Here is a 15,724-nt window from a genome sequence, read left to right as displayed (position 1 = left end):
GAATAATTGTCACATTTACATAAGTTTACTGAATTAAGAAAAAATAGGCTGGGCATAGTGGCTCATGCCTGTAGTCCCAGCAGTTTGGATGCTGAGGCAGGAAGATGATGTGAGGCCAGGAATTTGAGATCAGCTTGGGCAACATAGTGAGACCCCATTTCCATAAAATTTTTTTAAAAAATTAACTGGGTATGGTGGTGTGCATCTGTAGCATCAGGTGGGAGGATTGCTTGAGCCCCGAAGTTTGAAGCTACAGTGAGCTATGATCGTGCCACTGCACTCCAGTCTGGGAGAGAGTGAGACCCGGTCTTTAAAAAAAAAAACAAAAACACCCTAATATCTAATACTTGAGATAAGATTTTGTGTTTAATAGTACTATATCTAACACATTAAAAAATATAAACATTATAAAATTACTCAATAACTAATTATAATAAAAACTGGAAAACTGGCCAGGCACAGTGGCTCACACCCATAATCCCAGCACTTTGGGAGGCCAAGGTGGGAGGATCACTTGAGGCCAGGCTTGCTAACATAACGAAATGCTGTCTCTACAAAAAATACAAAAATTAGCCGGGCGTGGTGGTGCATGCCTGTAGTCCCAGCTACTCAGGATGCTGAGACATAAGAATAGCTTGAACACAGGAGGCAGAGGTTGCAGTGAGCTGAGATCATGCCACTGCACTCAGCCCGGGAAATGGAGCGAAACTCTGTCTAAAAAAAAAAAAACCAAAAAAATTCCGACCATCCCCCTACCCCTGGAAAACAATAATAACTACAAATTATTAAATATTTTCAATGTGTCAGGAACTTCCCATTTAAATCCTGATATCAACCTTCCTACATTAGGTATTCCTATTCTTATTTTACGGTGGAGGACACTTATTTTCAGTTGAATAACTTGCCCAGCATTATGGCTAAAGTGACACCAAAGCCCTTATTTTTTACACTATACCTGACTGAGTTAAAGAAATGGTTTTAAATATATTCTGGGAAGAGGAAAATACAGCTTATGCTGCATCTGTAAAAAGCTAAAAATAAAAACAAAGTAACCTGGTGAAACCTGTTGGTACAGTTCCCTGACTACTATTTAACAAATGATCTGAGCATTACTTAGTCAAAATAGGTTTGTTGCATCCACCTTCAGAATGTGAAGTAGGAATAGCAGGTTGCACTAGCCACACTGTAGTTTATTTTATATGGCACCAAATAACTTTTGGTCCTGTTTCCACATGTAATAGAAAAAGAAGGCAGTTATTTGAATAATTCACTGAAATAGATTCAGTTTCAATGAAAATACTTTGGAGAACTGGATGTTTCTGTATACTTGTCTTAACTTTATTCTCTACCTTCAAGGATTGATAGATGAAAAAAAATTTTTCTTTTTTTTTTTTAAACAAGCGGATGTTTAGCTTTTCTTGAACTTTCTTGAAGGTATTCTTGACATATGTTAGATATGTCTAAATGGAACTTTATTACATGAGCAAGATTAGAAATTAATTTAATTATTATAAAATGTTACAAATTGAAACTTTTCATTTCCTTAAGGACTTATTTATTTATTGAGACAGGGTCTCACTTTGTTGTCCAGGCTGGAGTGCGGTGGCGCTATCTTGGCTCACTGCAACCTCTGCCTCCTGGGTTCAAGCGATTCTCCTGCCTCAGCCTCCTAAGTAGCTGGTAGCTGGGATTACAGGCATGTGCCACCCCACCTGGCTAATTTTTTGTGGGTTTTTTTGTAGAGATGAGGTTTTGTCATGTTGGCCAGGCTGGTCTTGAACAGGCCTCAAATGATCCACCTGCCTTGGCCTCCCAAAGTGCTGGAATTATAGGTGTGAGTCACCATGCCCAGCCCAGAACTTACTTATTTTTGATGGCAAAACATTAAAGATAATACAAACATCATGCTTAATTATGTACTTATTCCCCAAACTGCATTCCTGATCTCTTGCACCTACTCAGCATACTCCAACCCCAATCTTCCCCATCTCAGCTAATGTAAGCAAATCCATTTTTCCAGTTGCTCTGAACAAAATTGTTCATCCTTGATTCCTCTCTTTCTCTAGAACCCTAAATCCAATGTGTCAACAAATCATATTGGTTTTCAAAATATACCCAGAACCCAACCATGTCTTAAGGCCTCTACTGTAACAACCCACCATCATCTTTTGCCTGGGTTACTGCAATAGGACCTGTCACTCTACAGGCTATTTGCAACCTAGCAGCTAAGGTAACCTATTTAAAGCCTAAATCTTATGATGTCAATCTTCTGCCAATAGCCTCTCAGTGTCAGGCACACAAGGCCTTTCACCATCTGGCCTAGTGCTTCTCTGACCTCATATCACATGATTTTCTTTCTGGGTTACTCTTCTTTAGCTACAGTGGCCTCCTGGCAGTTGCTTCAACTTACCAGACCTGTCCCCACCCTAGGGTTTGCACAAGTTGTTCTCATAGCCTGGAATGCTCTTTCTTCAGATATGTGCAGGTATCTCCTTCACTTTCAAGTCATTCTTCGAATACTACTTTCTCAGTGAGGCCTGCTTCAACTGCCCAGTTTAAAAATTACATCTTCCCCATTCCTCCTGTGCTTGGTCTCCTTCCACGTCCCTTCCTGTATAAACTTTTCTGATAACACTCATGACCTTCTAACATACTATATAATTTAGGTATTTATTTTAGGCATTTGTTTTTATTTTCTAACTCCTACTAGCATGTGAGTTTGATGATGGCATAGGTTTTTGTCTGTTTTGTTCACTGCTCTATCTGCAGCTTTGAGAATAGTGTCAGGTACATAGTAGGCCTACAACAATTTGTTGAAATGTAAAAGTTGTTTGATTCCAGTACAAGAGTATTACATATTGGATTCCATGGGAACGGGAACAACTAAGTTTTCACGTGCCTGAAGAGCTGAAAGGCTCTTTGAAATTCTGATATTCCATGGTTCCCTCACCATTCTGACTCTCAAAAACATAATCATTTTTTCAGCAGCCAAGCACTAATTTTAAAAGACCCTGGACTGTGAAATCTACAATGACAGGTCCCTAAGAGGATGATCATGATTACAATTCTACAAGTTACCTGGTACTGTATAATTTTTTAACATTTTTTCTAGTCATTGTACTGCTTTTCCTTATGCATGCAATTGGAAGGTAGGGGAAGCCAATTTGATTACACATTAACAATTTTGTGATACCCCGACCCCCTGCAGTGCATCAGCATATTTGATACATCTTTTCATGTTGGTTTTTCTTTTGAAATGTGTAACATCAGTCAGAGCATGGCAGCTCACTCCTGTAATCCCAGCACTTTGGGAGGCTGAGGCAGGAGGATCTCTTGATCCTAGGAGTTTGACACCAGCCTGGGCAACATAGGGAGATCCCCATCTATACACAAAATTTAAAAATTAGCTGAGTGTCGTGGCACATGTCTGTAGTCCCAGCTACTGAGGAGGCTGAGGTGGAAGGATTGCTTGAGCCCAGAAGGTTGAGGATACATTGAGCTATGATTGCATGACTGCACTCCAGCCTGGGCAACAAACAGAGAGGGAAACCCTCTCTCAAAAGAAAAAAAAAAAGCCCTGAATACTTTTGTAATTTTTGTAGCACAAATGCTGAAATTATTCTGCACAACTTCAGGATCCATCCTTTGGCTAGTCTCATTTTGAAGGAACATAGAACTTTAGGGCTGTAAGGTTTTAGTTCATTTGGTTCTATCACCTGATTCTACAGATACAAAAACTGGGGTCCAATGATGTTAAGTGACTTGCTCAGGTACTACCGGGCTGAGTAATCTTTTCGGTCAGAACAACTTGCTCTAAACATAAAACAAGATACTTTTGAGAATGCAATTGGAAAACAGTTCTCAACGTCAGAAAACTAATATAGCAACAATTGCAATATACAGTTCTAAACAATATGCAATCCACCCAGTTTATTTCCATGGTGACAACTTAAGCATTAAAAATAGAAGGCAAATATATAGCAAAGGATGAAATAATTGATAAATAGAAAATAAAAAGTCCCCACAAACATCCTAGCAAGTAAGAGTTATGAATCTCAAACAACAAAGAACTTCCAGGTCACCTGAACTGTCACTGTGGCATCCACATGAGAAGAAACCACTTCTGGCTGGGCGAGGTGGCTGACGCCTGTAATCCCAGCACTCTGGGAGGCCGAGGCAGGCAGATCACAAGGTCAGGAGTTTGAGACCAGCCTGACTAACATGGTGAAACCCCACCTCTACAAAAAATACAAAAATTACCCGGACGTGGTGGCGCATGCCTGTAATCCCAGCTACTCAGGAGGCTGAGGCAGGAGAATCGCTTGAATTGGGGAGGCGGAGGTTGCAGTGAGCCGAGATTGGGCCACTGCACTCCAGCCTGGGTGACAGAGCAAGACTCTGTCTCAAAAAATAATAATAAAAAGAAACCACTTCCGTGGAATCAGAGAGATGGTTCCATATTAGCCATGACTTCTGCTGTTCTGTTGAGAATGTGGGCTTACTACCTAATCATTTTAAGATGCTCATGGGCACTTTTACTTAGATATATGCACTTTCTCTTTGCACTAGTCAGTCTAGGTGAATGTTACATGCCAGAGGAACGTAAAAGTCTACACTAACAATGCTTCATTTTTCTTTAACAATTTTGTCCAGGTCATGGAGACATTTTCGTGGAGTGATAAATTAACTTGGTCTCCTGATGCGTTTTCCCCACGTGCCTTGGAAATCACTTGTTTTTCTGAGATGTGGTAGTCATCAAAGCCTTAACTTCAGCAACAGCTTCGCTGTTCTAGCTTTGTTATAATTAAGATACCCTAGTACCATTGACAGTTTAGGATATTTAATATGAATGTAATGCAAAAATATTTTTGGCCCTTTGTATATAGCAATGGTCTCAAACTATGAGCAAAATTATGGCTAAATCAGATTTTCAAAAATGGATTTTAAGAAATTCCAGGAGGTAGGAACCTGGTTAACTCATGTGACTTTAAAACTCAGATCTCTGCCAACAGCCCAATTCAGTTTCCTAAGAATAAATTTTTAAACTTCCTGTATCAATGCCTTAACTCAGTTTCCCTTCTCCATGTGTCACTCTCATTAACTTTTGTTGTGTGTGATTTTTTTTTTCTTTTTTTGACGGAGTCTAGTTCTGTTGCCAGGCTGGAGTGCAGTGGCGTGATCTCGGCTCACTGCAACCTCCGCCTCCCAGGTTCAAGCGATTCTCCTGCCTGAGCCTCCCGAGTTGCTGGGACTACAGGCGCATGCCACCACATCCGGATACTTTTTTGTATTTTTAGTAGAGACGGGGTTTCACCATGTTGGCCAGGATGGTTTCGATCTCCTGACCTTGTGATCCGCCCGTCTTGGCCTCCCGAAGTGCTGGAATTACAGGCATGAGCCACCGCGCCCGGCCTGTGTGTGATTTTATGCAGGCTGGACACCAGCATCCCAGAATAAGATGATCTGGATTCTGTCCTGATAAACTGGATCAAACAGGTACTCATTTGATGCAGGTGAAACTCCAGTGCAGGAACTTCTATGACAACATTAACTGAACATAATTTTAATTGAAATGATCTGCTTTTATGTTTCTTTAGACGTGAACATTAATTTTTCTCTTAATCTTCTACTAACTAATTTCTAGGTAATGTACTCAAAAGAGCTTTCAACCAGTCTTCCCATGCAAGAAGTTATCACGATACTCACTCTGTTACTTTCCCTTATACTGCACACTTTGCTCAGCAATGAACTGATCCCTTATTTACATATCATGCCGAACTCTTATTTACATATCATGCTGAACTCTCACATCCTAAATATATCTATTCTTTTGGAATTTTAGGTATTTGGCAAATATTGAAGCGTTGGGGAGATTAAAGAGAATCAAACACAATATTAGCAGACTCAACTACAATCCACAGAGGAAATAACCAAATAAGTTGCTATTTTAAACAATTTAAGCAAATAGAAGGAAGGCATTATTTCAGAACTCACAGTATCTATAGGCAAGAAAATAACTGAAGCAGTGATGCTTAAAAAGACTTGGTGAGGGTTAATACTTGAATCCCTATAAAATACAGTATTTTATAGTATTTGACAAACACAGGTGTGAAGGTGAGCATGGATAACCAGTTTTCTTCTCTAAGCAGCCAATAAGAATGTTAAAATATAAATAAGACTTCATATAAAGAGTGAAAGACTGAAAGCATTGTCTTACGACTACTGTATTATTTAAAGAACTACATCTGTATCAATCAAATGTGGCAGGACAGGATGTACAGTTGAATACTGGGGGTGCAAGCTTTTAAAATGAGGAACAGGCCAAAATCTAAACACGGAATCGGCCAAAAAAAAAAAAAAAAGGCTTCAAGTAGAAAAAGTTTTCAGTAACAAAACATGGTAGTTAAACGCCTGAGTCTGGTAACATGAGTTGGGGAAAAAACATTAATTGCAGATTAATGAAACAGATTCTGTGCGAGATCAGGGTAGGGAGTGATGGCGCGCGGAAGCGGCGAAGAGCTGGTTTCGCCGTCCCAGAAAGGGTTCCACGTCCACACGCCCGCACTGCGGCCCTGCGGGGAGCGTTCAGACCCCTCCGTTTCCCTTCACCATTGTAAACGCGCAATCCCATTAAGATCCCGTTCACTCCAATTCCTGGAAAGAAGCTTAGAGCGGTGAATCTCTTCCGTGGAGTTGAAAATCAACTTCCAGTGCCGGTCACGCAATCCTTCAAACATCCTAGCCCTCTCGGGCCCAATTCCTAAAGAATTCAAGCCTGCACCCTGTACACCCTGACCGATCTCAGCTCGTCCCCACTCCGCTCCCAGCGGCCACAGCTCTAAACGCCGCCGCGTGGCTCAGCGCTGCCCACGCCAGGCCCTGAAGGCCGCGCACAACGCCCCGCCCCCGGCGAGCGTGGCGGAAGTAGCTCGCTAGGGCTGGGAGACCGCGCGCCACCTGGCCGAGCGCGCATGCGCCCGCACTGCCAGTGCTGGGGGCGTCCGTATCGCTTACTCCTCAGTCTCCGCAACCCCCGCCCCACCGAGAGTCGGGCTCACGCCATCTTGCACCCCCCCATCCCCCCGTCACACAGCCGAGTCACCTTTTCCCTTTCTACACTCCACACTCTCTGCCCCTCCCCCACCCTGCCCCTTTCCAAGCGTGTCCCGGGCCGCAGCAGCAGAAACCGCACCATCTCCACCCCCACATTCTCCTCGCGGGAAGCGCAGCAGTGCCTACAAGGGTTCTTAAAGCAGAGGTTGTGGGGCGTGCGGGGGGCGGTGCGGGGGGGCGGGCGGGGGAGACGTCAGAAAGCCGGGAGGGACGCAGCGCGGAGATCCAGCTTCGCTGGGCCCCCGCGCCGGCCACGCCCTGGCCCCGGCTCGAGGGCGGCCGCCTGGGTCTTCGGCGTCTACGCCGGAGTGTTGAAGGGAGGGCGGCTGTGGGAGGCGCTGGCCGGGCGCAGCGCCCTGGTTCTGCTGCGGAGCGTGGAGTTGCCTCTCGACTCCTCCCTGTTGGCGGGTGGGCGTGGGGTGAGGGGGACTGGGCTGTGCTAAGAAGCGGGGTGCGCGGGTTGTTTAGGTAGTGTGGGGGCTGCCGGAGGAATCACTAAAGAGGGAAATTGTTGCTTTATGGCACGGCGAGAGAAGAGTTAGGTAGTTAATGGGAGTGTAGCATCCAGAAAGAGGAAAATATCAGCTGTGTTCTCTGTGGGGTGAGCTCACGTCTGTGACCCCTGGGGAAATTATTTAGCTTGTCTTTGCCTTGTTTTAATCTGTAAAATGGCGATCTTATAGCCTAGTTCAGAATTGTGAGGATTATATGAGAAAATACACGTTAAACGCTTAGAACAGCGCCAGGTGCTGCTCAGTACCTGTTAGCTCTGCTTTTGCTGTCCATGTTTTAGGAGTTCGGAATGACTGTGACCTTATCTTCTCAGAGAATCAGGACACTTGGTCTCACAAGTGAGAGTGAAGTTATGAAGACAGTGATATGTAATATTTGACACTCAGACGATCCTGGACATAGTATTACTGTACACGTGGGTAAATTAGCATTTCTCCTTGAGGTTAATAGAAATGTTAAATTATTTCGGTAGAAAGAAATGTGTGTGTATATATATATGTATATACATATGTGTGTATATATGTATGTGTATGTATGTATGTATGTATTTGGAGGGAGAGGACCTGGGGTCTTAGTATATGTGAAGGGCAGACTTTGGAAGAGGAATTAAATTCGCCCTGCAAAGATTTACTTGAAGGACAGAACTTGGGGAATTTCTGGTGAATGTTTCAGAGAGGCTGAATTTGCCTATGAGAAACAGTTCGTGATAGTACTTTGCAAGAATGGAATGCACTTCACTGTGATATTGAAAGTTTCTTATCTCAGGATATTCGGGACATTGGAACGAAGGAAGTGTGCCTAAGTCTAGGGCTGCACTTTTCACTAGCAGTTTCTGCCTTGATGGAGATGTTCCGTAATCTGTGCCTTTAGGCACTAGTGGTAGCCTAGGCACAGTGGCTCTTCAGCACTTGAAATGTCATAAGTGTCACTGAGGAACTTAATTTTTAATTTTATTCATAAATTAATAAATTGATTTACGTTTAAATACCTACATGTGGCTAGTGGTGGCTACTGCATTGGACAGCACAGGTCTACAATTTAGATTTTGAGAGTCCTTCCAAGTCTTGATATGGTTGAGTTTTAAATCAGAGAAGCCAGCTCTTTGGAACATTTATTGCCATAGGGAATTGTAATTATATTCAAATAATGCCTTTCATTCAAATACTGCAGTTCAGACCATGGGTCTGTTAGTACTTATTTACATCTTGACAAATTAAAGCAAAACGTTGTCTCTTAGGTTGTACAGCTAATGCCAGATTCAGAGAGCTATGACAGTATTAACTGGAGTTTTCTTTAAACATTATTGTACTATTTTGTGATTGTCGGTTTCTACTATCTTTTACCACTTTGGTTGGTTTTCAGTGAGAAGTTTCCAGCTCTTTTTATTCAAGTTTTTTTCTTTTTTAACCTTTTATGTAATAAAGCGATTTGAAAAATTGTAACTCTTGAGCATTAGGACATTTTAGAACTAGTTTTGTGGTTATCCAAATCTTTTGGAGAGATAAGTGAAATTAGGTAATAGATGTTTCACAAAATTACTTTCCTTGAAATATGGGTATCTGTTTTTTTTTTTTTTTTTTAAAGCAAGTGTATATAAAGTCAAATTTGAAAATGAAACTAAAAGAACAAACAAAAAACCTTTATAGGTAGCAGTAGCACCCTTAACCTTGGCCTGATGTCTGTAAAATGGTGCCCTTGGGTCAGGCACGTTGTCTCATGCTTGTAATCCCAGCACTTTGGGAGGCTGAGGCCAGAGGATCTCTTGAACCTAGGAGTTCAAGGCTGCAGTGAATCATGATCAGGCCAGGCTTACAGCCTGGGCTACAGAGGGAGACCCTGTCTTTTTAAAAAAAAAAAAAAAAAAAAAGTTGCTCTTGGTCTTAAGGTCTTAATTGTTAGATCTGGAACAATAACTTAAAGCTCATGAATTAAATCAGATGGAGAGAATAGCTCATAATATACAAATCAGAATGGGGTGCTTTTTATGGGTGACTGTAATATCTTAATTTTTCTGAGACAGTCGTGGTATAAAGCCTGCTTGTTCCAGCACAATTTTTTTTTTTTTTTTTTTGAGACGGAGTCTCGCTCTGTCACCCAGGCTGGAGTGCAGTGGCGCAATCTCGGCTCACTGCAAGCTCCGCCTCCCAGGTTCACGCCATTCTCCTGCCTCGGCCTCTCCGAGTAGCTGGGACTACAGGCGCCCGCCACCACGCCCAGCTAATTTTTTGGTATTTTTAGTAGAGATGGGGTTTCATCGTGGTCTCGATCTCCTGACCTCGTGATCCGCCCGCCTTGGCCTCCCAAAGTGCTGGGATTACAAGCGTGAGCCACCGCGCCCGGCCCGCACAATTATTTAATTTAATAGAACCCCTTTCACTATCAAAAATGTTTGAATTGGGACCACATAATAATGTCACTCTACTGTTAGCCTTGTTGGAACTTGTAATATATAGTTTTAGGATGATTAACCACATTGCAATATCAGAAATACTTTATTATTATTATTGTTATTGAGACAGAGTTTCGCTTTTGTTGCCCAGGTTGAAGTGCAGTGGTGCGATCTCAGCTCACTGCAACCTCCCCCTCCTGGGTTCAAGCGATTCTCCTGCCTCAGCTTCCCGAGTAGTTGGGATTACAGGCACACGCCACCATGCCTGGCTAATTTTTGTATTTTTTGTAGAGACAGGGTTTCACTGTGTTGGCCAGGCTGGTCTTGAACTCTTGACCTCAAGTGATCCACCCGCCTCTGCCTCCCAAAATTCTGGGATTATAGGTGTGAGCCACCGCGCCCGGCCAGAAATATACTTTAGAACAGTGACAAAATTACTGTTTTTGTGTCTAAATAATAGATACCTGGAATAAGGCCAGCAAGTGACTTTCCCATTTAAGCCACTGATAATTTTAAAATTTTGCTTTGGATAGAAACCTTTAGCAGCTTGAGTTTTGGTTGCCTCTGGAAGAAAATTATCTTTTGGTGGGGGTGACTGCATGTTAGTCTATGTCAGTCAAATCAAGAGATTGAGTATTTGTGTTGAAATAACACTGATTTTATTTTATGGTGAGGTTGAATAGTGAAATCTGTCAGAAATCTGATTATGTACTAGAATGTTAAAGAAGGGTTTTCCTTACAGTTTACTTAATGAAAAATAATTCAGCCACATGCGTTATTATATTAAGTTTATACTGAAGTGGGTAAAATATTTTTTTGAGGCTCTAACACTTGATTTGAGTTCTCACTCTGCTGCTTCCTAACCATGTGTTTTGGGACAAATTATTGAATCTTCCTAAGAATACTCAGTTCCTCATTTATAAAATGAAGATAGTAATGGTGTCTGCTTCTAGGTTCGTAAGAGGTTAATTTAAATAACTCATGTGATGGGTTGTGTGCAGTTCAGTAACTATTAGCTGCTGTAGCCTTAAGTTTATTGGATAATCTAGGAGTGATAATAATGTTCTGAGATGTTCTGTGGGTTGGTGAACAGAGCACTAAGACCCAATTCTGGAAACCTAGCTTTTGCCCTTTTCTGGCACATTCTTTTGTCATTTCAGTTAAGGTATTTAACTTATTAATATCAGAGCCTCAATTTCCTTATCAGTAAAATGGAATTAGTACCCAACCTCATCCCGTCTTCTCATGGGACTGTTGGTGGCATCAAATGAGAACTACATTTAAGAATTGCCATCTTACTTCACAAACATTTTTATATTGAATTGGTTTTGTCTCATCTTGTCTACCTACAACCTCCACCGAAGAGTGACCTGCAAAAATTGTACTGTAAATTTTGTGTAACAGCATAGATAGTGTATAATAGGCACTATTACTGAAAACAGTTCTCTTTTACAAATAATATTGTAAGTCACAGGCTGGGTGTGGTGGCTCATACCTGTAATCCCAGCACTTTGGGAGGCTGAGGTGGGTGGATCACTTGATGTCAGTAGTTGGAGACCAGATTGGCCAACATGGCGAAACCCTGTCTCTACTAAAATTACAGAAAAATCAGCCGGGCATGGTGGTGCATGCCTGTAGTCCCAGGTACTCAGGAGGCTGAGGCAGGAGAATCGCTTGAACCGGGGAGGCAGAGGTTGCAGTGAGCCGAGATCGTGCACTGCACTCCAGCCTGGCCGACAGAGCAAAACTCCATCTCAAAAAAAAAAAAAAAAAAAAAAAAAAAACGTAGCCAAGCTTGGTGGTTCGTGCCTGTAGTACCAACTGCTTGGGAGGCTGAGGTGGGAGGATTGCTTGAGCCCAGGAGGTGGAGACTGCAGTGAGCTGAGATTGTGCCACTGTACTCCATCCTGAGCAACAGAGAGAGACACTGTCTCAAAAAGAAAATAGTACTCTGTTTTGTGTATGGTATGTAGGAGTTACTGAAAAGATGCTGTTGAATTCACAGGACAGTAAATTGAAACAATTTATGTGAATATACTTTATAAACTAAAATAACAAAAATATAAATCATTAAAAAAATCTTGAAATGTACTTTTGCTGATTTAAATGCTATAGTGGTTTTATGACTGAATTCTGTATATTTCACTTTATTCATATTAGTCTTTAAAGGTCTACTCTTAGTCATAACATTCTTTGAGAATATACATGTTTAACAATAATCTTTTGTGATATATTTTCAAGAAGCTATGCTTTTGCATGAGTTAATCATCATCGTTGGCATGAACTAAATGCCTTATATGTACAAGGCACTTTCCTAAGGGCTTTACATATGTTATTTTATGTAACCTGTGAGAGAAGTAATTTTAATCTCCATTTTAGAGATGAGGGAACTGAGGCAGTGAGGTGGCCTAACTTGCCCAAGGTCATGTGTAAGTGTTAGAGCCTATATTTTAACTCCAGAGCCTAGCTCTTTACTGCTCCCATTGTGGTTTGACATAGGCAGATACTAATATTTCACAACACAGTTCACTGTGACATACACATTGTGGAGGCCTTTTGGGTTAGTTATGATAAACTTTTATTTGTATATTCTTTGATGTATAGTAGAAAGAACTCTGGACCAGGTGTCGGGGGACCTCAGTTTTAGTCCCAGCTTGTATCACTAAATAGTAGTGTGTCCTTGGGCAGTTCAAGAAACCCCTCTGGACTTCAGTTCCTCACCTGAAAAATGAGGGATTTGGAGGAAATTAGTGATTTTCAAACTGTAGTTCTGAAGTCTGCTCAGATGTCTTTGGTTCCCTCCCACCAATTTGCATATATATTTGTCTGTTATAGTTGCTTATCCGTCTACCTAAGATTTTCTTTTAAACAAAAGAATTTCTTAACTGAGTGTTTAAAGTCATCAGTCTCCAAGATAACTTAATGACCATGTAAGTCCCCTGACTGCTATGTTTACAACTTTTCAGTAATTTCACAATATTTTAGTGTTTTAGGAGATAGAGATCTTTTACTAATGAAAAAGCTAAAGCACTAAAATGAGAGGATTTTTATTAAAAAATAGTATATCTAAATGGCCTGAATATTTCAGGTTATCTGCTATCTGGGATCAAAGCCTGTTGTTTATTGGATTTGTGACCTTCAGCCAGTCCTAGTTTCCTCATTGGTAGAGGGAGCATGCTTGTCTTGTAGGGTAATTGTGAAAAAAAAAAGTCAGCTAATACTGGTGAAGCACCCTTTATAAACTCCAAATTCATCTATTTTTTACATGCCTGCAGTAAATCCCCCAGTCCTTTTTCTTTTTGGTCACATAAACTGTTTTTAAACACATCAGATATTTTTGTAAATTGTTTATGTTTAATGCGGAATTCTCATAAGCTTTAATATTTCTGAAATGTGACTCTAGACTGGAAGAGAGTCTTGATTTTTAAGGGAGTTGCTTATTTTTTTGACATGTTTGTCAAATACACTTACCTCTTACTGTTAGGAGTATAATTGCTGCCAAAATCTTCCAAATATCTCAAAAGTTAACCATTAAGTAACTCTTTAAGTTTGTGTAAAAACGACAGTGTTTTAATGTTGGAAAAGTAAGTGTGCTATGTGCCATTTGTCAGGGCTTAAGGATAATCTGATAGGCACATTTGCAGTGCACTTTAGGGACTATTTTTGCAAAGAAAATTTTTTTTAAACTCGATTTTTCTGTGAGAGTACTGGATATGAAAGCATATGGAATAGAAACAATGTGAGACTAGAGAAGGAGAATGTGCTAGAAACTCCTGTGTCTTGGAGCAGTCTGTCACTGGGCTCCTATGTCTTCAAAAAGATGCTCAGGTAGGATATGTAATGCACAGTTTTAGCTGTTTATCATCTAGAGAGAAAGGATGGGGGTAGTTTTCATGTTTACAGGGTGTTTAGATATTTTCAATTCAGATATTTTTTAGTGCCCATTGTATGGAATCCTGTGAGATAAATTATTCCTGACAGAGAAACTGAACTTATGAGATTAGTTGGTCCTTATATCCTTATACAAAGTTCTATTATATTAATTATCGTTCTTAACAAAAATCTTGTGACCATGGCTTTTATTTCAGTTTTCTGCTTTACAACATCTCTCACAAAGCTTCTGCAGGTTTGGAAAATCTCCACTTGAATGTCTAATAGTTGTCTCAAACTTAACATAGGCCCAACTGAACTGTTTTTTTTTTTTTCCTTCCCAGTCTTCTGGATCTCAGTAAATGGCACCACCATTCAACCAGTTTCTAAGGCTCCAGAATTCAGTCATCCTTGATTGCGCTTCTCTCACACCCCACGTGTAATCCATCAGCAAATCAGTTCTGCTTTCAAAATGTATTCTGGAAATCTGACCACTTCTCATCATCTCCACTTGTTAAACTAATTCAAGCCACTGTCATCTCTTGTCTGCACAACCTCAATAACTTCCTAACTGGTCTTCTTGATTGCACTCTTGCTTCCATATAGTATATTCTCCCAGCTGCTGGAGTTATCTTTTTAAACCTAAAACATTTCAAGTAACTTCCCTTTTCAAAATTCTCTAATAGCTTCACATTACACTCAAGTGAAATGTAAACTCCTGTGGCCTAAAGGCTTTATAAGATCTGCCCTCTTGCTACCCCTGTGTTCATATCTTTCTAGCCACACTGGCCACAGGATTTTGGTACTTTGCTGTTCTTTCTGTTGGGAAGTTCTCCAGAGCTCCCTCCCAGATCTTATATTAAATGCCACCTCCTAGTTGAAATCAACTTTTTTTTTTTATTTCATAGTATTTGTTATTTCCTCAAATTATATTTGTTTATGTGCTTGTCTCTTGCATTATAATGTATTCTTTTTGTCTGACTTAGTCACGACTATATCCCTACCTCTTAGAACGGTGTTTGGCCTGTAGTAGGTGCCCCGTAAATACTTAGGTATGAAGAATCCAAAGCAGTGGTGTTGGCTTTAAATAGGAGGGTGTCTTTATTATAAGAGGAGGGAATTAAGGGAGGATACGATACACTGTCTTTGGTGAAGGAGAGTGGAGGGAATGACTAAATGATAGCTTTTTATTTCTCTGGAAGTAGAAGATGATGTCAACTGTCCATAGCTGGGGGAGGGATTCACTGTGGGACAGAGGCTTATTCAACTAAAATAATTAGTATGCACTAAAGTAATTTAATATTAAACTAATATAAACTAAAATAGATGTCAGAGAAAGAATTCTTTGTTTACATATCTGGGAGGGTTTCTTGGAGATGGGCTTAGGTCAGTAGAGTGGGTAGGTTGAGAGATACTGTATTGTTTCAAAAGGTATTGCAAGTAGAGAGAACTGTAGGGGTAAAGGTTCAAAAGAACATGGGATGGTTCTGGAGATAGTGAAAGTTTGATTTGCTTGCTATAGAAAAGGAGGCTGGGGAGGTCAGGTGGGACTGATTTGAGATAAGTTTATAAACCAGGCTTTTTAATACCTTCCAAAGTCCACTTAAAATGGGGCGTATATTAATATATTGAGATTACCTTTGTGTTATTCTAAACACTAGGTCTAGAAGTTTTTATAGATATTTTATGTATTTAATTTTTAATTTTTTGCATTCTCAGTGATTGACCATTTGGTATTATTTTTCACATCAGAAGAAATTTAGATCATGATGTAACCTGATATTTTTTTAAACAACAAAACTAAAACGCAGTGTATAATAGTGTTGGCTTAACCATAAT

The 15,724-nt window shown here is 40.6% G+C and overlaps 2 protein-coding genes across 9 annotated transcripts in view; one reads left to right on the top strand and one right to left on the bottom strand.

The window, feature by feature from the left end:
- Window positions 1–15,724, bottom strand: part of RUNX2 (RUNX family transcription factor 2) — a 225,183-nt gene that overhangs the window by 169,918 nt on the left and 39,541 nt on the right. The gene's annotated exons all lie outside the window — the stretch shown is intronic.
- Window positions 6,978–15,724, top strand: part of SUPT3H (SPT3 homolog, SAGA and STAGA complex component) — a 551,049-nt gene continuing 542,302 nt past the window's right edge. For all 6 annotated transcript variants that reach the window (XR_004026555.1, XR_004026554.1, XR_004026556.1 and 3 more), the window contains exon 1: window positions 6,978–7,258. The gene's annotated coding sequence lies outside the window, so the exon portion shown is untranslated. The remainder of the gene's footprint in view (window positions 7,259–15,724) is intronic.

The sequence above is a fragment of the Nomascus leucogenys genome, chromosome 17 (genome assembly GCF_006542625.1).
Source record: "Nomascus leucogenys isolate Asia chromosome 17, Asia_NLE_v1, whole genome shotgun sequence".
Lineage (NCBI taxonomy): Eukaryota > Metazoa > Chordata > Mammalia > Primates > Hylobatidae > Nomascus > Nomascus leucogenys.
Note: the sequence above shows the minus strand (reverse complement) of the source record. Positions and strands in the feature narration are given on the sequence as shown.